Source organism: Varroa destructor, unplaced genomic scaffold (assembly GCF_002443255.2).
Source record: "Varroa destructor unplaced genomic scaffold, Vdes_3.0 BEIS01000003.1, whole genome shotgun sequence".
Lineage (NCBI taxonomy): Eukaryota > Metazoa > Arthropoda > Arachnida > Mesostigmata > Varroidae > Varroa > Varroa destructor.
Genome location: NW_019211456.1, coordinates 57,708,970 through 57,731,526, shown reverse-complemented (window position 1 = coordinate 57,731,526; position 22,557 = coordinate 57,708,970). Strand labels below are relative to the sequence as shown.

At 38.3% G+C, this 22,557-nt stretch overlaps 1 protein-coding gene and 1 long non-coding RNA gene across 6 annotated transcripts in view; one reads left to right on the top strand and one right to left on the bottom strand.

The window, feature by feature from the left end:
* Positions 1-22,557, bottom strand: part of LOC111248046 (oxysterol-binding protein-related protein 1-like) — a 114,018-nt gene that overhangs the window by 62,932 nt on the left and 28,529 nt on the right. The gene's annotated exons all lie outside the window — the stretch shown is intronic.
* The window catches only part of LOC147757195 (uncharacterized), a 59,655-nt gene that overhangs the window by 27,517 nt on the left and 9,581 nt on the right, over positions 1-22,557 (top strand). For 2 of the 4 annotated variants that reach the window (XR_015322978.1, XR_015322975.1), the window contains exon 2: positions 1,195-1,286. This is a non-coding gene — a long non-coding RNA (uncharacterized LOC147757195). The other 2 variants (XR_015322977.1, XR_015322976.1) reach the window with 2 other exon arrangements.

The following is a 22,557-nucleotide window of genomic DNA, read 5'->3' as shown; positions in this document are numbered from 1 at the left end:
CAGAAAGATGTCGTTGTATATACACTCCAAGTTATATATGTTCAAAGTGTAACGAATAAAAATTAGAATCTACAATGTCGATCCAAGCGCGTCTACGGCCGCCAAAGAGCTGCCGTAGTTGGATAACGTTATCTTGCTGGACGCGCAGCTCATCGAATTTCATCCACAGTAGATCGGTATTGTCCGTTTTGAAGGACATGTACGCTTAAATAGCACCCAGCCAATCCTCGTCGTAGTTTCGGGGAGGCCGCTCGAATAAACGTAGAATCTTGAAGGGGAGCAAACTGGCGCTAAAAAACAGTTCGCCGTTGATATGGGTGGTCCGATCTGCTTTTACTAAGATTTAAATGTTTGTCTTATCTTGAATGGATAAATGAGCTATTAAATTACAGTCTTACACAAAATATCTGACGCAATCATTTTTTGATAGTCATACGATGGGTAGTTCGTTAATGAACAGCTGCTCTGTATATTAGAGTAAAAGGTCTGAAAGCGTTTATTATTCATAGTAAATTGCAGCCATAAATGCAAGAGTCGGAATTTTGTGTCCGATACCAGGGCGCGCTTATTGATTATTTCGAAAAAAAAAAAAAAAAAAAAAGAGATAAAATTTAGACTTTTCTTTGTATGATCAATATATAAAATGTAGTCTAGGAAAAGTGGGGGCAGGAGAAGCGAAGACGAATGTGTAGCTCTGAAACGCATTGCGAACCTATTGTTGGAGGTATTTAATACCACAACGATACGCGTAATTATATTTACTAGTAATAGTATAGTAGTAGTTTAACAGTAATAAAACGAGTAAGGTCATTTTATTCATCAAACTTAATTGTGAAAGCCATACTATGAGTATCTTTTGAGCGAACCTTATCTCGTAATAGTAAGTCACACAGTTATGATATAACTGCGATTGTTCCGTTTAGCCTTATTGTCGTTAGTTTTTCTTGTCCTTAGTTTTCTTCCTTGCGACCTAGATGTTTATTAGATTGAAAATGAAAATAATCGAACCTATCTCTTTGTGGAATGTTCTTTTAATTATTCATGTATGATTACGCATACGATCTAATACTAGCGATGCGAGCAGTTGGCAATAATCTGTAGATAAAAGTTAGATCGGTTAATAGAAAAAATAAAAATTCATAATAAGCTCAAATCGGAATTCTACTGATAGATCACCTATGTTTCTCGTTGCAGAATTCCATCGACAGGATTCTAAAAGTAGGCCACGATGCTATTATACGGGCGCGGAGACAACTAATATTGGATAAATGCATCGACAAACAATGGTAACTTTATTTAAACTTAGCTGAAATGCTTAGTTACAATATTTTTGAGAGTACTTCAGTTGTCCTAAATGAGTGATTCTAGAGGTTCTGTTTGGGAAATTTCTGTTTAAGATGCTTATGCTCTCCTTATTACGTTATGTTAATCACATCACAACAGCAACTTCTGTGCGTATTTGAACTACTCGGCGCTTTTGATTCCCTAATTAGGTTCATCTGGGCAGATAGTGGTCCAGATGACCAGATTTGAGCGCATTTCATTTCGTGCTAGGGCAATATTTACGTAGAACTCGAACATTTATTGGATTCATTCGGTTAAATACATACTGAAAGTAAACGTGTATAAAGGACGCATATATTTAACTTCTTGCACCTATCGCATTGATGTTATGAGCTGTTACTTAATATGTGAATGACCAGTAAACATGGGGCCTTCATTATCTCAGCGCTTTTTAGATATTCGTCGACCTAGAAGAGACATTTCTCGTCCTATTTCACAAATATATACATTACACACAGGCACCGTATGGGTAACGTCGTAATAATGCTGGAAGCTAGAAACCAGCGTTCTCACGAACTTTGCTCATTCTACATTTCTCTTTTCGCCTATGTGCAACGCATTGTGTGGAGGACGATATCTTGCTGTATCTCGATATATTTTTATCACAATATACATCGTTTTACGCCCGCCTTAGTCTCGTATACGTCAACTGGTAGCAAAAAACTTTGGCCGATCATTATTGTCGTCGTTGCCGTTGTTATCGCTGACTGTCGTCCCAATGAGTTTCCTTTAAGGCCGACTTTTCTGGTACCGGTTTATACCATTATCATCGCTTGGCCCATAACAACAGAGTATGACACGAGCGGAGGGGGACGATGATCGCATGAACTCTTTGCGCTTCTTGAGGTTACTCACGCCAAAAGGCAAGCCAGTCAGCCAACAGGCCAAGGGCTAAGCAACAGCAATAGATCAACTAGCAACAGACAATCATCTGCAAAAGATGACCTAAAGTAATCGTTTGATCTCGTCATGGCCAATATATACATGTATGGCGCGATAGCTTTACTCACCAAACAAGTTTCCATGTCGACATGGATACATTCATACACTTGATATTGAAATATTAGCGGTTTGCCTCCTAGCTCTTCGTCTCCTTCTGACGGTTTCTTTTCCTTCAAGGGTAAGTGGACTCTTCATTTCCTTCTGCCTCGCATTCTCTCTCTCTCTCTATCTATCTATCTATCTCTCATTTTCTTTCTTTGTTTATTTCTTTCATTTTGATGTGCGCTGTTTGCTTTCAAATTTCTGGTAACGGTGGCTCTTATGCTTTACATCGATCGTAGTGACTCTATACGACGCCGAAGCGTAACAGGGACAAAAAGATGAAGATGGCAAACAGCGAAGGAGAAAAGCAAAAAGGGTAAGAGAAAGCAGGCTCTCGCGGAATGATTTGCAGCGGTGCGATGCCTTCGTATGATGAACTATTTATCTCCACCTCGCTTCTCAAGTCATAGACACCGCTCTAATGATGACCGAAAGAAGTGGATCGACAGACATTTTGTTTTCTAGCGTCGCTTTTACTCTTGTTGCAGCTACTGCTATTGATGATAACGATGATGGTGTTACGACATCACCGAAATATGGCAGGCAAACAGCAAAAAAAAAATCCGTTCTGGTCTTACATCTTATTCATAGCTGCCCACTGGAAAGTGCCAGTGGAATTAGTCTCAGGCTCCGACTAGTCAGGTTGCCTGCTTTCGATGGGTGTATATATATATATATATATATCTCTTTAGGAAAGCAAGAAGACGATGAAGATAATCGAGGTCCAAGAGAATGTTGCATGCTTCATTGTGGTGTATTTTGCAGCAGTGTGAATAGCTGAGGCGAGTGAAGCTCAGCGGGCGAAGATTATAGGAATCGAAACGTCGTCTCCCAACACGTTTCCGTTAATGTTCGTTCAGGCTGGTGCTGATATTGCTGTTGCCTTTCCTACTTCTGCTGTGTATTTGTTGTGATCCGTATCGTCGCATGCTCGTTGCAAATATATTTTGTTTTCCAAATCGAGTAAATGTGTCTGGCCGCGAACCAGTCATGGCGTCTGCCTGGACTTTGCTGGGCCTTATGTTGTTTTGCTGTAAAGCAAATTGACCAAACTCCCCTCTGCATTCATTTTGACGCCTAGTCACTTTGAAAGCAGCTTTTATTTTAGATGATGTAATGACCAACAATACAGAAAGACGGAGCAAAGTGACAGGGATTCGAATGGGTCCGTGAAAAAACGTAAGGTGTCCACCGAAATCGTTAATTGCCAAAAAATAAGATGGTGGACGCATATGCAGAATTGGTCAATAGCGCTGAAGACGGACCGGCTGTGTTTAATGTTTGTCGATGGGTGTCAAGACAAAGTATAATAATAGCAACTAAAATCATTGGGTACCATTGCTATTTTGACACCTGAATTACCGTTTATATATGTACTTGTTGTTTAGATTAATAATCCTTATCACTAAGCGCTTCTACTGATGTGTAATAAGAGCTGACAAGTTGGAAAAGTCTTTACTGGTACAGCATAAATTTTTTTTTAAAATTAACTATATGATAGAAATTTTTATAAACAAATCATCTGTGTTCATATTCTGGCCACCTATGAATATTACTTTGTTCCGTCCGTAATAAAATATCATACAAATGTAGTTTGAACGGCAGTTTAATTTACTTAGCTAGAGTATGAAGTTAAATAATATACGTTTTATAAAAGCAAAAAAACCGTCTGTCTGCCGAAAAGTGAGAGCGGCATGCGAGCAACTCTATGATTTCATTACAGCTTATGTTTCTTTGTAGACTTGCGCTTGCAGCGAATATTTTGTAATGTAACATTTATTACTATTACATTATAATACAATACTTTTTATAGTGTCTGCAAACAAAACCTAAGTACGTAATAATTCGCTGAGAATTAAGTTAGTTTGCCTCAAATTTTGACAAGACCCATAGATCTATTTCCTGAGGTATGCCTATTTTTTCTAGTATATAGCATCTAGAACATTACAAAGATCTTGGGTTTCTTAGCTCTTGATAAGTCTTGTCTATAAGAAACAAGAAGTCTGATTTTAGTTTAGTTCTAGTAATGGTTTTTGAAAAAATAATTATTCCTACATAGGCGTGTTCCAAAATCGATGTCTAACCTCAAACACGTCATAATAAGCTGCTATGGACCGAAGCAGCTAATACAGGATGATTTAAATAGATCCATATTTATTCTTTTATCATTCACAAATTATTAATTACACCCATATTAGCTCCTGCAAGTCGTATGTCCTTAATTATAAAAGGGACAGCACACTCTTAGTCTGCCGTTAAATAGCCAACGAGAACGAGTCTACGTTTTAGTGTTTTATTTACTGGCCAGATATCGATAGCGTAATCATTGGCCAGTCGAAAACAGCTAGACAGATAGAGAACTTTGCGACGAAAGCGCTATACAACTTGATTAATCATCGTAATAGTACATAAAATTATCCGTTTACAGTTCTTTTTTTAATTCGTCATATCCAATTTATGATGCACAATTTTTAGGATATCAAAAACTCGATCCGAAAAAAATAACGTGCAGTTAACGATCGGCAGCTTCACATTCTCATCATTTTGAACAACTTTTTCCTAGACGCCTCTGACGATTCAAACAACATTATATCATACAAGCCAGTAGCAGGAACCATTCAATTTGTTATAGAACATTACTGGACACAAGAAACAACAAAAAAAAAAAAAAAAAAGAACAAACGTTTTGATACCATGTATTAATTATAATCCTGTTTAGCCAATTTTTTCGTATTTATATGGTAATGGATAGGTCTTACGTATAAGGGTATCAAATCATAATCTGTCCTCAGAACCATGCTCAGATATTGTTACAGCTATCCACGTTGTAAGTGCTATCGTAATCGACATCTCCACTCTAGTGATTTCTTTTTTATGGAAACGCGTTTTTTCATTCTATTCCACAGACGTTCTAATATTGAGAAAAAGTGCCTTTTCTCTGGAGTTTATATTCTATTGGCCATTGTTTGGTTACTATTTTCCGAGGTTGTCTTTACCGAAGAACTTTTGCTATGGCTAGATTAGATAGTGTTTTAGTGTAAAATATTTTCGAAAAAACATAATTATTTCTAAAGGCAGATTCTAAAAAAATGTTTTTCACATTTTCGAAAACAATTCGATATTAATTTATATTGTTTGTTGAATAACTATGGGTAAATTTATCGTATGCAGCCGTTAAAAACATTTGTCAAGTTTGACGGAAGGCGGCTGGCTTCGAACCCAAATATGCAGAAGACCATCACAGAGTTCTAAGTTGGACTCCAGTAACTGTAAACATTTAGAGGCATAAGTGCACTATGAGTTGCTTCGAAGACATGACATTAAAACAGGCCGCTAAACTATATTATTTGTATGTACTGTAAATGCCATCCCGACAATCATGCTTGCCACTACTACTCACTGCGATTACAATCTCAATTTTGGACTTAAATCACTAACTAATATTTATCAAGTAATTTTTTTGTACGAAGCGTTTGTCAGACGATCATAATCGATGTCAACTCGGTAAGGCGAAATTCTCGACTAATAACAGCTTCTAAAGAGACTCCAAAAAATGCAATGGTTCCAAAAGGTTCAAGTAGGCTGGCCGTTAGAGTTTGTCTGGACAATACAATTTGCCTATAGAAGTGCTTCTTGGATATCTGAGAAGCCGCGAGAAAACTGATAATAACGTAAATCTTTAGTTTCAAACAGAAATTTTTTTTTTTTTTTTGTATCTCTGTGGAAGTTTGTCTAGCGCAGAAGGACTGAATAATAACCAAAGATAGCGGGTAAACGCAGACCCGGTACGACAAGCAGCCAGCCAAAGCTTGTCCAAATTTAGAGTCCCTATATGCTGCAACGCAGGAAACGTACGCGATGGTCCGGCAAAAATTCTACAAGTTCATACATGGAGAGCTTTAGGGAAAGATAGATTTGACTATTTCTGCTGCTTCTGGTGCTTCCAGCAGCCCACGATCGTGATTTTATAGAGACATGCTATGACATAACAAAGTGACCAAAAAAAAAAAGAAATCGATCGATCCTGATTTTGGCCAAGTGCGTATGTTTTGTTCGTTGTGTCCAATCAGTATTCACCGTATTTTCAAGTTCCTTTTATGGTATGTTGGATTGGGACCATTAACTGATTAACCAAGTGGCATACATAGAAGAAAGAATTCAAAAGGGAACGCTACCGCGTTGAGTTTCATTCATTGGGCGCAATGCACGTTACCAGTTTGGTTACGAGCTGAAATTTTCACAACATATGGTTGAACAAAATGAATAACCCACATCTCGCAGATGTAGGACTTGAAACACAGAAATAAAAGGAATAATTCCTTACTACACTTGATATTTTGCGATGTCCTAAGACCTTTTGAATTGGTATTGTTTTAAGCCACTTATATTGAATCTGGTTCAGAAAGTAGGTGTGAATTGTCATTCTCACAAATGTATCCTATATGTTCTATTCTGTAGTATTCAGCCTTCAGAGAACTTCACAGAAATAAACATAAAACCATAGCGTTCATCAATTATTTTTTTCGTTACTCCTAAGGCCTGATACTCCGTCACATATCGTAGCTGTCTCCCATGCTTGCAACGATAATAACAATTCGGCCGAACCAAGATTGTAAGTATCTTAAGGAGGCAGATCAATAGTAGAATGTTCTTAAGAACTTTTTGTTGTTTTAAAGGGAGGGAGGGAGGTAGCAAATAGTTTTTACTTCGTAAAATATACGGTAAGCGAATTTTACGTACATAAAAGCATTACGTGATTTGGAAAGCTCTAGTTGATTCGTTGCGCCCTTCTGAATTTATGTTAAATGATATTTTGTAGAAAAAAACATGCTTGCAACATGTGCGCTAAACGCGAAGTTCATGCTTATCAAATATGTATTTCTAACACGATATTCTACTGACCGTTACATTTTGCAGATTCAATCCAAAAAAAAGGTATACATATATGCATATTATTCGAAGCATGGGTCTGGATTATTTGTATATATACATATTTTTTTTATTCATTTCAATGTATCATATGCAATTTTAGGAAGTTGTGTTTATTCTCCTTGCATAAATTATTGTTAAGACCAACACGATATAAGCACACATAACACTGAACCGGTAGCGTTTTCTTGTGGTCTTGTTTTATTAGGTTGAAAAGAGTTCCCGAGTTTTTTTTTTACTGAATAGTAGACATATTTTTATTCCTCTGATAATTATGTTGCATATCCACTGTTATTGCCTACGACTTTCTCCCATACAATCAAATGAAGCATGCCGTTTCCCCACGTAAAATCCAATCATGTTTTGAGTAGTTAATTCGTGTCGAAGATAAGGCTACGAAGGTGACTGTCCAGTGACCAGAAGGGATGAAATTTCACCGATGCAGGTTCCGAAGAATTCCTTCTATTTGAAGTTTAGGAGGGCAGCTGTATTTATATTTATATTATATTTGCTGTATGTGACCCCGCGTTGTCATGCACCAGAGTAACTTAACCCAATTTCTCGGACTTGTTTTCACGTTTTTAAGCAGATTGACTGATTGATTCGATTGAGCTCAATGAACGTACAATCGACTCTTTGCTTCGTTCCCAGTGACGTTCAATCAGAAGTTTAAAATTCCAACCAGCGTGAAACAGCTTTTTTGGATAAATATCAGTCTGGGTCCCTGACCTTGGTTTCTTTCCTGAAAATTCCCACTCCGACCTGTGGTTTATGTTGACGTACCACTTTTTTTCGCCCATAATAACTTTGTGCAACAATCGGTCATTGTGGTAGTGTGGCGCTCGATACCTAGCAAGATGTCAGGACGCAGCGTTCAACCTTAACACCTTGTTGATTTGAAAAAACTCATTACGTACTAAAGCTTTCTATGTGAAACCAAGGGACTTAACAAGTAGTAACCGTGCGGCCATAGCCTATCTATTCGGCTGATTGTCTATCTATCGGTCGTGTTTCAGATAGCTGTCACTAGACTGAGACGGTCGCACCGTACCTCCAGGTTCTGGATACCCTTTTCAAACCTTGTAAACCATTCTTGAGCAGTTTCGTTTAGAGATAGCATCCTTATCGTGCACAAGACAAAAAGTATCGCGCTGTTTTGCTAGCGTTTTGGCCTCGAAGAAAGGCATTGCACAAACGGTGTTGAAAATAGACCTTTTTCCAGCCGAAACATCCATTATTGAGTTGATTCGGATATAAATTTCATTCATAACATAAAACCGCAGGTAAAGCAGAAAGAACCATTTCGACCGGTATATCAGAGAAAAACAACAGACGCTATGAAATGGGAACAAGCGGTTGTTTTGAACAAACACGACAGCTTCTTCTCGATATTCTCGAAATTCAATAAAAAGACCACGTTATACTCACTGCGGACACAAGAAAATAATAATACTTCCAAGTGTCCTGTGATTTTTCTTAAAATAAAATCGATGGTTTGTTGATACATCCTAGGTTTAGTAGCAGGGGCACGCGTATCCCATCTTCCCTACAGAGTGCCTTACGGTAGAGCAACAAGGGTCGTTTTTCAAGAAAATATTTCTGCCCATGCATTTTATAATAGAAAAAATTACAGGAAATCCTATGGCAAATCGAAGCCATGGTTCTCGTCACTTCATGCATAGTCGCTTCTGAAACCCCGCCGAAGTACAATAACATATGCTGCTTACGCTATCTGATAACAGACTCATCTAAGGTCTGCAAAGGCCAACCAGCAGCGGGAATGGGGTATAGGCAAAGGAAATAGCAAAAAATACGTCGATGTCTGCGACGCTTTACAACTTGGATTCGATTAACCCTTTATGTCGTTTATGATCATGGGTTGATGATAAAATTAACGCGTGAGCAATATTCCGATGAATATCAGTTGATGACTGTTATTATTTGTTCCACCGTTAAGTGCTGTTACATTTGTAATCGGCAAATTGTTTAAAGATTTGTAACAATTTGACAACCGACGACTGGTAAATAATCTGAGCCTTGCTTTACGATGACATCTCTTTTTAGCTGTCGGCGACGATGATCAAAAGTCTTCTTGCAGCCAGTCTTTACCTGTCGGTTTAAACTATGATAAGAGCAAGAAAGGACTTATAGAAAGGCGAACGAGTACGCGACGACTCGTTCATTGGCAGATAAGATGTCTGCAAACGTCACAATAACAAGCCGTTTCGACCAGAAACTAGTCTTGTGACAACGGTGCACAATTCTGTCAGTCTCTTATTTAGATGCTTTCAGTTCACCATTAGACTGGGTCACACGGTGCCAAGGTAAGCGATGATCGTAATCGGAAGTGGTTTCGGTAAAGAGCTTCTAGTTATCGCCGACAATTCTCTTCGCATTCTTAATATTTATTGGAAAGCATATTAGACTTTGCGAATCTTCGCTAACTTCGTTTCGAACAGGAGCAATGCGATAATGCTTTCTTTCTTTGTAACTACACGCTAGATATCTACTGAAGCACATGTTTACTTCACTTGGCATATTATTCAGTGGCACGGTGCCTTGCTTATAGGAGAAGATGAAATTAATCCAACGTGACTAGTGACGGGAACTGGTACTGAACAACCCGAAGTGTCCACAAGCCCATTTAGAACTTTAGCGTGCTAGCTCTATGATAACATAGAAAAAGTTGTTAGCAGTCTTCTTGGATTTCACGTTTAAGTTAAATCTTCCACTTTTAAATATGAGTCTGTCGCGCTTCTTTGATCAATCCACTAAACCATAGCACGTTTACTTGTAATGTTGGCGTACATCACCTGATGTTAGATCCTCTAAACATAAGAAACAACAGCGCTAAAACGAAGATCATTATCTCAGCCAACCGACCGATCAGTCGGGCAGATATCGGCGTCACAGGCACATATACGGCATTCTATTTGACCACCATGGTGAAGCTTTGGTTGGATTTCTGCTCAAAATGACATTGATACACGTTGCTTGGTCTACCATGTACGTACGATAACGATCGATGCTACCACAGAAGCGCCGATAATAATAGCAGTGGTTGATGTCGTTGTTGGTATTACAGTTAGGAAGCCCTGCTATTGGTATAATTTGGCAGGTTTGCAATGTGGTCTTCCATCTAGGGAATCATCAGCAAGAACAATGGCACCTCAGCTTCTTTCCGTGGTACCAATAGTAGGGCAATAATTTGACTTGTGACTTTACTAATTTAGGTAACGACAAAATACATCGTACGGACGGCAAAGCCACTCCTGCAATGTCTACCAACCAGCCCCTTATTTTTCCTGTATATACCGTGTTATCAAACTTTTGAACAATATGAAAATATGCGATACTGGAAAAAGGCGGCCATTTGGAATGCGTTAAACGGTACCATCATCAACTACCCACAGTGATGGTACAAATTATTGGATAAATGCACTCAGTGACCACTATTGGAAAATGCTAAGGATGCTTCATAGAACTAGAGAAAAGCCCTAATTATATATCCTATGCAAATTCTACTGTAAGCCGTTTATTGATGAAGCCGTGGTCGCAGAAAAAGGCTTTTTATGTTTCTCTTTCTGTGACTTGATTGTTTTTTCATAGACACCCTGAGCAAATTCGATTGCCATTAATAAACGCTTTCATCTACTGTCGAACCTTGCTTACATTTACATCAACCATAAATTGCCGACGCATGCTACCTGTTGCGCGTTTGGACATAGCCATCGTGTAAGCAGTATATGCATGCACGCACAGATACATATTGACAGTTTGAATGAACGGTCGGCCAGCAGTGGAAAAAATCTGCGACGGAACGGATTCTCCCAATGATTCTGTCTCCGGGCCTCATGTTGTAAACTTAAAGTGGCCCACCCTCCTCATCGTCGATGATACGATCGGCAAAAGCCATTTACGAATTTGGCTCTCTATTTTTTATTCCCGCCAGTTTGTGACTTTTCGCAGCGTTGGGATTTCGAACTACATTCAGATATATATAACGCTAATAACTCACCCCGGCAGGGTGAACGTCCTTGTTACATTTTGTCGCCATGGTGCCAGTGACTGTTAGTGTTGCTACAATGTCTCTCTCTCTCTCTCTCTCTCTCTCTCTCTGGCAGGACTATATCGTAACGACACAGGAAGACATTCGCAAGTTACGAAATAAAGGACCACATTATAAACGTTTTGTTTCAAGCAGATTTGGATAAAACTTCATTTCTCGAACGTGCTTCTACGTACGCAACATCGATCGATTCAATGTCCTAACCAGTTATTGTTGTGTTTTCGTATTTCGTGTTCATTACCTAATCGTTGTACAACAACGAACAACGAAACGTGTCCAAATGCGTATAAATTTAATGTGTATAGTAAAATGCAAATACCCATATTCAGTATGGATACACGTTGGGTCTTGTATAGCGACCGAGTACAATTTTAAAACGGCATTGAAGCGTTGAACGTCAGGAACAGGACATGCTTGAAAGAATGCTCGTTGGATTACAATTTAAATTTATCAACAACTATAATCATCGCTACAATATAAAACGAAACTATAAATTACCTGTCGACAGCGACAATGTTCGGGCTTTGATACTCCGCGAGCTGACTGATTTAATTCGATCTACGAACTACCATTGTCCGGCTATTAAGAGACCAAAATCTGTCGCCATTTCCGTCACTATATTTACGCCAGATCACGATGATTAAAGCGGTCCCTGTTTTACTCCACGCTGGTCAATCATATAAATTGCTTGTTCTAAAAGGCGCTTTTAAATTAAGCATTTAATATGTTCAGACCATAACTGAACAGCGTATCTGTATCCTTTCAAGGGTTACTTTGAGATTGTGGTTAGCCCATCGATGAAAAATTTTTACTACGCCATCTTTATCGGTGTTCATCTACGATAATTTATCACAATTTAGCAACGTAACTTAGCAGACATTACGCTCCATGCAACGGGCACTCTACGAGTGTTCTGGGTTACGCCCTATTTAATTGTATCTACGTACCACAACTCAGCTTGATATAACGCGACAGATTCTGGCGCAGCTTGAACGCGCATTACTGGAAGGATTGTCGAGTTTAATGACGGAATCGAGATAAATAGTACAAGGGGAAACATAAAAAAAGAAATGTCAGTCTGTGCAGAATGCAATAAAGTAGAACTCAGTAGAATAACTTATACCTCTAAATAACAATACCATTCAGATTTTTAAATAACTAATAAATTACATATGGCAATTACTCGCGCACATAAGGTTCATTACTATAGCAGATTTTACTACCAACAATAATGTGTCGTAACGCATGCACATATTGATCAAACGGTCAATGAAATAACTGAGTAGCCTGCAAAAAACTTAGTTTTTCTTCGTTCTTCACTTAAATCTAAAACAGGTCTGACCCTGCTTCGATTTGTGCTCGGTAGAAACAGAATCAGTAAGACTAAAGTGATTAACATCATATCATGGTTACGTCGAAACGTGCCAACATTGTTACAACACAGATTTACGTAACATTACACAAGCACAGACGCAAGTACGGCCGACCGTAGTCCATAACCCCACTACCGCTTGCTGTTTCAACTGAACCAACAGCATGCACATGCACATGCACATGCGCATTTGCATGTGAACATTATTGACATGAATACGGTGGGAAAAATTCCTATAAGCGATAGAAAATCCAGTGGAAGGTTTGTTTTTTACCGATTGTGTATTATATTATTTTAATATTTGACCTAAACGGTAGAATAAAGAAAGAAACGTAATCTATCAAGTAAGGTGTCATTAAGTATGTTTTCCCCCATAAAGGCATCGACAGAACCTACGTAAAGCTAAAACTACGCGAAATAATTACGTTATCGACTATTTGTGATAAGTTTTCCTTCTGGTTCCCCTTACAGGTGAGCAAACTCATCTAGCCGCAAACGCTGAGAATCTCTCACTGCTCTATGTTAAGTTAACAAGACCATATATCGTTGAAACAGAAACTTATAATCGTAATAGCAGAACATGTAGTGACGCATTATTACCGACCAAATATTGTTTTTTTTCACCGACACCTACCTTGTAGCTATACGCCTGTCTTTATACCCTGTCAATCCTATAAGTTATGTCTGAGCTCAATGAGCAAGCAACCATTTTTTCTTTAAGTTTAATTATACTCCATTGATGTGTCGCTCTTACGTGACACATAGCACTAAGAAAAGAAGTAATTCCGTGAAAACTACTGTTTTGATTGAGAAGCCGAGGACACCTATGTCAAAGATTAATTAAACGCGTTTCGTATGGTATGAAGGTTCTTCTCTTACATTTGGAACGCTAATTTGGTTAGCGGAATGAGGGCTGCTGTTCCAAAACGTTATAGGCTACTTTTTCGTGATAAAACCAAGCCTTAATCGTCAGACTTCAAGCAGTGATCACTTTCTTTCGTATGGCTATCTAATAATACCTTAGGTAATCGAATCTCACATCGGCATCGCCCTCAGGGCTCACCATCAGCAACATTTAATATCGAGAAATATGGCATTTTCTATTTTTAGAGATATTGGGCATTTTTGAAATCATTTCGTCCAAATCTACAGAATCGGGGTCAAGCCATATGCCAAATAGATTCGATAGACCTTTAAGATTATTTGATTAACTGCCTACCGAGCGGGTTCTTGATCCTTCGAGTGAATTTTGTCAAGGATCTAGTCAGCATATCTCTTTGACGCTATTAAAAATCTGTTTTGAAGAGATCCTCGCAATGACCTTTAGTTTGCTATGACGAATTAAGGTCTTCGGAAACGTCGATGCTTATCGTACAATATTATCAACGCAAGAATGACAATTTTACCACGTTCACTGGAATGCTGTACAATCAAGGCGCGTTTTAGCATTGTTTTGTTATTCGAATAATGCCAAATAAAGGAACGGAGCCTGTTCTAGATTGTAAGGATCCAGTTTATATAATTTGTAAACTTCTTATAGTAACGTTGTACTAATGGCAAGAAATTATTAGCAGTGTTAGGTATAGTGTTTAAATGGAGCAGGGGATCAACTAAAATTGGCTTAAAAAAGTCTTGGATAAAATTGAAACCGACTAGAAGCACGAACTGCATATGAAATCAAGTAGCAGCTTTTGTTAGTTTATTATTATTTTTTTTTTTAATAATTCTTTTATATGTGGATAGTACTTTATTGATTTCTTAGGTTTATTAAAGCGCCGCAAACATCGTTGTCGCTATAGCGTTATCCCTGCAAGCAAGTTTATATTTACGGCACCAAGTTGTTGCCGTTTCCGAGACACTGGGACTGCTTGTTATTATTTCCATCCAAAAGAATAACAGTAATCCGAGTCCTGTATACATTTACGGAATCAAACGAAAGGCTACAATAACTTACTGCATTGCAACTTAATCTGCCGACCTGTCGACCCGTAGCTATAGTTTCAATTACCGCCTCCGATAGGCAAATACGTTGAGCTGTTTCTCGTTTGTTCGATAGTTATCAAACAGTCAATAAAAGCAATCATAGGAAAGAAGGAGGAGGTTCGTTTTCGGTAACACTGTGTGTATATATATATATAATCACGCACTTAGTCATTACGATGAAATCATTGTTAATCTCTGTTAGAAGTTAGAAGCGATAGAAGAAACTTGGGATTTTGGGTTGGACAAACGTTAGCGCTGGTAGTACTCCCATTCAATTTGCTCTTCTGTACCTTCTTCATGAATCGAATAACATTAGACCGCCCATAGACAAAACAGTACAAGACGAGTATATCTTGTTAGACGAAAAGCTGAGTTTGTTCTACTATTGACCAACTGTTGCTTGTCACAATGAAGTGACCAGCAAGGCAGGCACGATGACTTACTTCCCTTACTGCCAAAGCGATTACCGCCTCCAGTGCTGAACTGAAGTCGTAGAAGGAATCGCTACATAAATACAATTTAGGTTTTTTTTTTTTTAGAAAATTTCATGCCTGACGATTATAGAAGCTTAGAAGACAATAGAAAAAGCAGGACATATTCTTGAAGCGTACAGAATAGGGTACCGGTTTATAAATGACGCTACAATTGGCATACGGCGTAACAGGTTTATCAACACAGGTGGATCGATTAAGGTCAATTTTAGAGAGTCAAAAGATCGCAATAGCGTCCTGCAGTTTAGCATACGCTAAACTCAGGCTACCATCAGCTAGAAACAACTGGTTTTAATATGTGAACTTCGGAAATCTGTTCTGACGAAGCTTGCAAATAGTACGAGTCAAATTTTGGAAAACAATGCCCTATTCGCGCAGTGGACAGCGTAAGCGCGTCTTTAAAAATGCCGCAACGAACGACATTTTTATTATGAAAACTTACACTTTCTCTATCACCTCAACACGGACTCATTTTTCATTACTCTTTGACCTCGAACTTGTTCACCAGATACGTAAAATACGTAATTTGCTTCATTATTCTTTTGAGTTTCGAGCTTTATCTACAAGCGTAGTAATTTCGAAATTTTCTCAAATTACTCTAATGGAGTAATTAATATACGTTTAGTCCTGTGCTATGATTCTAATATCAATCCAAAAAGGCTATATACTGAAATTTGCTTACTTTTACTACGGCAATAAAGGTTTTCAAAACGGTTTTCTCTTTGTTTATAAAAGTATAAAATTCTCATATTAATTTGATAATAAAGAATGAGCATGGTATCGTCAAATTCAGCAAATGCTATTACTATTATTCTTTTCACGATAACGTTATCGAATAAAATTAAATTCTACATGTACTTGCTAGGGGGAAATAAAAAAAATGTACGTTTAAATATGTGCCCGCATTCAGCCATATGCTTAATAAATGATAAATTTGTCATCATACCGTACCGTTATTACAAGAAGTCTACGACTTTTTAGAGGAATTGAAGCACGTGTTTTTCCTGTATAGAGATATTTTTCATGGGTTATAAAAAATCGGAGAAATACGATTTCATTTAAAAATGACCCTCCCCATATATATATAGTAAGCTTGGCAACGGAAGACCCGGATGAAAGCCCAAAAACAGTGAAACAAATCGTATTCATACTTTAGTCAGAACAGTAGACGAATCGCGCAAAAATTAAGTTAAGTAATCAACAGTGATTCGCTCGATCAACCTGGCCCTTTGACGTAACTACAGGAAAATTACAATAACTCTTTTCTAACTATATCTTAAATAAGAGCTGCTCTACGCAATTGACGATCACCACTTTGCTGAACAGCCTGTTTCTGGATCATTCAACTCGCAAGTCATAAATACCTATCAGAGCAATCAATGCTAATCTACCTACAAACAGCTATCGCTCAGGACGCAACATCGCATATGTGACGTCTCTTTCGCCAGGACATTTATCAAAAAAAAAAAATATTTGTTCCTGAAAAACTGTTAGCGCAGCGTGAACGGAAAACGCAAATACATATCAGCTTTGCTTTCGTTTGTGAAGAAAGCAACGGGCAACGAGATACCAAATTAACACAAAGAATTAACAACAATTTACTAAGGCAATATCTTGCTTTTTTCAGCCCAGTGTTCCACTAATACAGACAATATTGTTGAAGTCTCCTAGCTGTTAAGCAGCTGAAAAAAAAAAAGACAAAACTTTCTGTGTAAGTACCTTTCTAGAAATGACAGAATTAAATGTTAGTGTGTCAAGGTTTAAGCAAGTATCACTAATTGATCTCTCGTCATGATAGAAACCAACTTAGATTATCTAGAAATGAGAGAGATGTTTTACTTTGGTAAATGTTTTTCAAATGCAATATAATCTGTCGGCATGTTAAATTATTTGATTAATTATATAAAAGGATTTCCCTCAAAACATTAGTACAGACATTAGATTCTAAAATGGTAAAGGTTTTCTTAAACATGCTTTATTCACAGTTGGCAGTGTCATTGGGCGACCACGTGCATGCTGGGCTTAAAAACTCGCACTTCGAAAAAGGGAGCGTTTCCAATATTGGGTTGCTTATGCCATAGTAATCAAAAGTGATAAAATAAATATATTAGTTACTAATGCCTAGCGCCGGATTAGTCAAGCTAAATAAACAGTAGCGACATATTGTCATTGGTGCACCTATCACATAACCTGTTTCGTCTAGCACAGAACGAGATATATATTGCAATAAAGAGAATTATTTGTTCTTGATCGTATATATTTCGTGGGGCATCCGCTGTTTAGTTACGACGGAAGCCATCCACTCACTTCCTTATTAGACCTTATGTCGCTTGCCAATAACTTAGGACGCTTAAAAACAATGGACTCAGAAAGAAAAGTGCTCATAAACTGATGCCAGGTGGATCTTTTCCGTCTATGGACAACGATTAACGAACCGCTAAACGCGTAGACAGGTTCACGAATCGACGAAAAATAAGCGATGAGACATGAAAATACTGGTTGAACTAGTAAACCGTGCCGGTCTGACATTTCTGGTACCGGCATTACATAATTCGGGGTAGGCTAATTGATTTCTGAGTTCGTCATTACATGAGATAGAACAAAGCTGACCATTGAAGGAAAGAACTCACACGGTAGACAGGGATGATGATTGACATTTTTTCAAAAATATTTTATAAAACAGAACATCTCTCAAATCGTCTTTCATTCATGATGAGGATATAACCTGGACAACTTGAGGACTAACCGACTGGAGAGTCACTAGATAGAACCCTTAGGCTCGGATGTGGTGTGACCGAAGCGGGTTACGTTAATCAAAATATACTCGCTGATATTTTTTTAGCTTCACTGCAACGTCCATGGCTCATCGCAAAGGAGTCCGCTTGTGCCTTTCTGTCCTATCAAATGAACATTAATATTAATGAAGCAATACATTGTGTCTAAAATGAGACTAAAGTAAAGTGTGCATGAAACGTTAACGCGTATTTGTGAAACTTATGAGGTTACATGTGGACTTAGAGAATAAATCGATAAATTTACTCTTGCTAATACTGCAGCTATTTAGTTCCAATGGTCTTTTCCTATATGCCAAATTATGCAACAACCTCTTAAACGATCTGAAAAAGTTACGTATCGACAAATGAATAAGGCCATAGGAAGCAAGTGTTTTCCTATATTATCTATGATAGCAGGATTTTTTGAGTGCTTTTCTAGAAGAAGCGCATCAGCACTAATACAAGCTGGTCCTTTCAAAATAAGATTACGCCATCTGCATATAATTAACAATGCAGAAAGATTCAATTATTTATCAACGTATTTGGCAACATATAAAAAAGTAAACTTAACACTGAACGAATATGATGCCTTACACTAGAGGAAAACTGCTATATATATATATATATATATATACATATATATAGCACTGGTAGTGTTTATTACAGAATAGTCTAGACCGTCGTGGTAGAGGTGTTAATATGTTATTATGTGCATTTGTTTCATCTCAGTGCGACTGGAACGTTTTATAATGCAAACAAGATAAAATAGAGTTTCATTTGTTTTATTCACTCAGTGATTTAGTAATCACAATGAGTCCGCACAGCCCGTTTACTCCTTTCTTTTTGTACTCAATATGGCGAATATATGCGAGTAGTTAAGAACATTAAACAATGCATCTATAGAACGGTATATACAGACCAAATGGGCAAGACGATTAATCGCTTAGACGAAAATTTTCGTCTCAATGACGTCTCCCATGAAGACAAGCGAAAATCAGAGTAACTTTTCCCTTTGATTGCTTTTGTTAACAATGGATGGGATCGCTTGTGTCTACTAGAGGAACTTCCGTTGTGCGTAAACAGTAGACAGCAAGGTTCATTTTTATTTAGCTTCATTGTTTTGTCCTTCTGCTAGAAGGCCTATTTGGTAAGCATACGATAATTTGATTGATAGCCGAATTGTATAATTTCTCTAGAGGCGTAAAAACGAGTCGTTATGTTTAGAGAATATATAGGGACCGGGTTGAATCCTTTATAAATGGTCAACTAGAAGTTAGGGGAGCTGCATTGAAAACAAATGCAGACAACTTTTGACCGTTACAACGATTTGATGTAACAAATCATCGTGGTCCGCGTTGTTCTATCGCGTTATAAATTGATTGTATGTGATTATTATGTTAATGATAGACGCTTTTGCTGCGACCAATTACAACAATGATGATGGTGACGACGCCGATTGCATCGGCAGTGACGGTCTTGTCGGCGCGTTTTTTGATAGAGAGAATAATAGGAGCCTAGGCGGAATAGCGCCTCTCATTCCGTTACTGTTTTCGTTAAGGGAAGATCGAATCTAGCAGCTGAGCTACTATTCTATCATGTCCGTTCTATCTCGGGACTGCGACCAGCTACTTCTCACTAAGAGCAGCAGCAGCAGCAGCACCACAATTAAAGCAAGCTTACATATTACAATCCTCTACTCACAATAGATCATATCCCTGCATCGATGTACATGTCCCCTGCAGGAACTGTAGCGGCCAACTTGTTGTTGTAGTAAAAATACGGCGACCAATTCACTATTGTCAACCCTACGGCAGCTCGAAAGCGTACGAAGTATCGAATGCACTTAATGGCAGGGCGAAGAAGAACGCTTAACCTATTAACGAAGCAATGATTGATATTATTACATGGTGAACGAATGTCACTCCACCCTACCGATTGAATATTTAAGGCAAATACATTCATGGAAACGACGATGGTGGGCGGATGGACGCTGGCAAAATTTACGTGTTTTCCAAGCCTTATTTTTAGCGTGAAACATTGTTGTGTCGTCTTTATCACGTTGCGAAAGAAGGTATTCGATCTATATAGTACTGGACACTAAGGCACCGCACTAAAAAGTGCAGTCGAATAGCATCTACCTAACCTTTGACCCCGTATAACATAACCCAATAGTAGTACAGTTTATAAGTGTCCAGTATCTCAAAGCCCAGCCGATACACATGCATGGAGATCATGGCGCATCCTGAATCGGGAGCAATATGTAGATTCGTGCACGGTTCATTTGGCAACGGAAATTCACCATAGGGTAACAAGGCGTTATGGTTACCCTAACCGATGTGTATGCATTGGTCAGCGTGTCGCAATTAATGGATGGATGCAATTTCATTAGATTTATATTGAATCTGATAAGACGTTCTGTGATCGTAGCTGCATGTGTCGCAACGAAAGGTCACTGGTGAAGAATAAGGGTACTTAACAGATAAAGTCATCGCTAGCGATTAAAGAAGCTTGTAGTCCTAAGATTTTGTTGTGTTTGCGGAAGATTTCCAACACCGCTTTTTTTTCTTATGGTTTCATTACTGTAATCTTTTTGCCAAGTGATTAATGGAGGTACATTGTACTCTCGTCCAACAGCAGCGACTTTTAATCCAACCTTGTGCATCATCGAGATGTCGCCGCCACCAGGGCACTACTGCAGAACGGTTGTACAGGTATAATTAATGCCTATGCGCAGGTGTCACAGAAGCTTTCATGGCTACGCTTTTTTGCTGCCGGTATCGCATAAAAAGTTCAATGATACTTTTAGCACTAGAGAAACACCACATGAAATGAGAAAACAGAGAACTCATAGCTGCTGACAACAGACGAGGACATTTGTAAGAACTCTCTTACTACTGTCAATTGTTTTTTTTGCTTCGGTTAGCTGCTGTAACAAAGCTGTGTGATACTATTCAATGAACGTGATCTAGCACGCACTACAGAGGATAGAAACATGCCCTCATAGCTGACAAGATATTTATTCGCCAACAGCGTCCTAAGGAACAATCTGGTCAAACAAACATACTATTGTCAACCACTTTTACCCCACGGACATTTGGTAGCACATGGAGCACGACAAAGACGAACAAAACAAGACACCAATGTCTCTGTAGGGTTTATCCAAACGATGCTATGTTGGTTGTATCAACAACTCCGACGTAACGTCAAACGTTACATTACCACATGTGTGTAAATATGATGAAAAAAATGGCTGCTATGTGACACCGGTGACATGATATTAATGCCGGCGGCGACCGCTAGCTGTCGCTATTGTTAAATGGTCGCGGCTGGTTGGTGCACCGACAGCAGGAAAACTGGTGGCACAACTTAGATTACAAACCTCACTTACTTCGTTTCTCTTTTTTATTATCCTTCACTGTCACCATCATAGTAATCATCATCACCATCATCATCATCGCCGCTGTTACCGTGGTCTTTTTCCTCGTGCTCGTCATATGCGACTAGAAGTAAGCGTTTCTGATGTTTCACTGGAGTCAAATAGAAGCGGCGATCGATGCTGTAGGCCACTGATGGTGGAAGTGATTGTCAGAGAATCTGTTGTGCTTGCTGGCGTCACATCTACCCGTTACAACGCTTGATTGTTATTAGCATTACCATTGTAGCTATTAGTGTTGCTATTTTACTTGATTCTCTTAGAGGCAAGATGGACAGGAGGCAACAGAAGAGTGCAGTACCTCGTATATATATCTATATATATATATGACTTATAACCGTAAACAGTACAAACAAACAGAGATCCGCAAGTGAATGCTAGCCAGAACTGCTGTATTCCTATTTATGTCATGCTCGTCTCATCTTCATGATGTCCGTTCTGTATACTTTCAAGTATCAGATGATGATTTTAGGACATTCGTTGTCCTATTTTTTTTTTTTTTCGCGTTCTCGCCTCCTGCCATTCAGCGAATTGTTCCACGTAATATCACCGTCATCGTTTTGTATTGAAAGTCGATTTTACTTAACTGATGTGCATGCTTATATTGAGCCGTTTACGACTTAATGTGTGTACTTTCCTTCACTATATCGGTTATGGAGTACTTTGAGTTTTTGATCACAATATGATCATATACCATCAAGAACTGACTTTTTTTTGTCACCAAAGGAACAACTGGGCGGTTACATAGTAAGTTATTATATTTATTGTTGATATTGCTACTATTGACAAACAGAAGTTATGTGTGTGCGTGTATTGGATGTATATGGAATTACTCTTGCCTTCGTCGCTAGACTTGTTAGCTGATTGTTGTTTTTATCTGTTGTGTGTTGGTCTGGGCGCAGCATATATTTGATGGGGCTTTTCTACTATGTTGGATGTTTCAATTGCAGTGTGAACAAGCGCGCACGCAATTGATTTGGTTTATAAAAAAAAAAAATGAAAACGGGCTGAGTGACATGGTACTGAAAGGTCTTCATCTAATAATGTCGATCTAAAAAAAAAAAACGATAATTATAATTATTACTGTTATGATGAACAATTATTCTAACCACAGCACT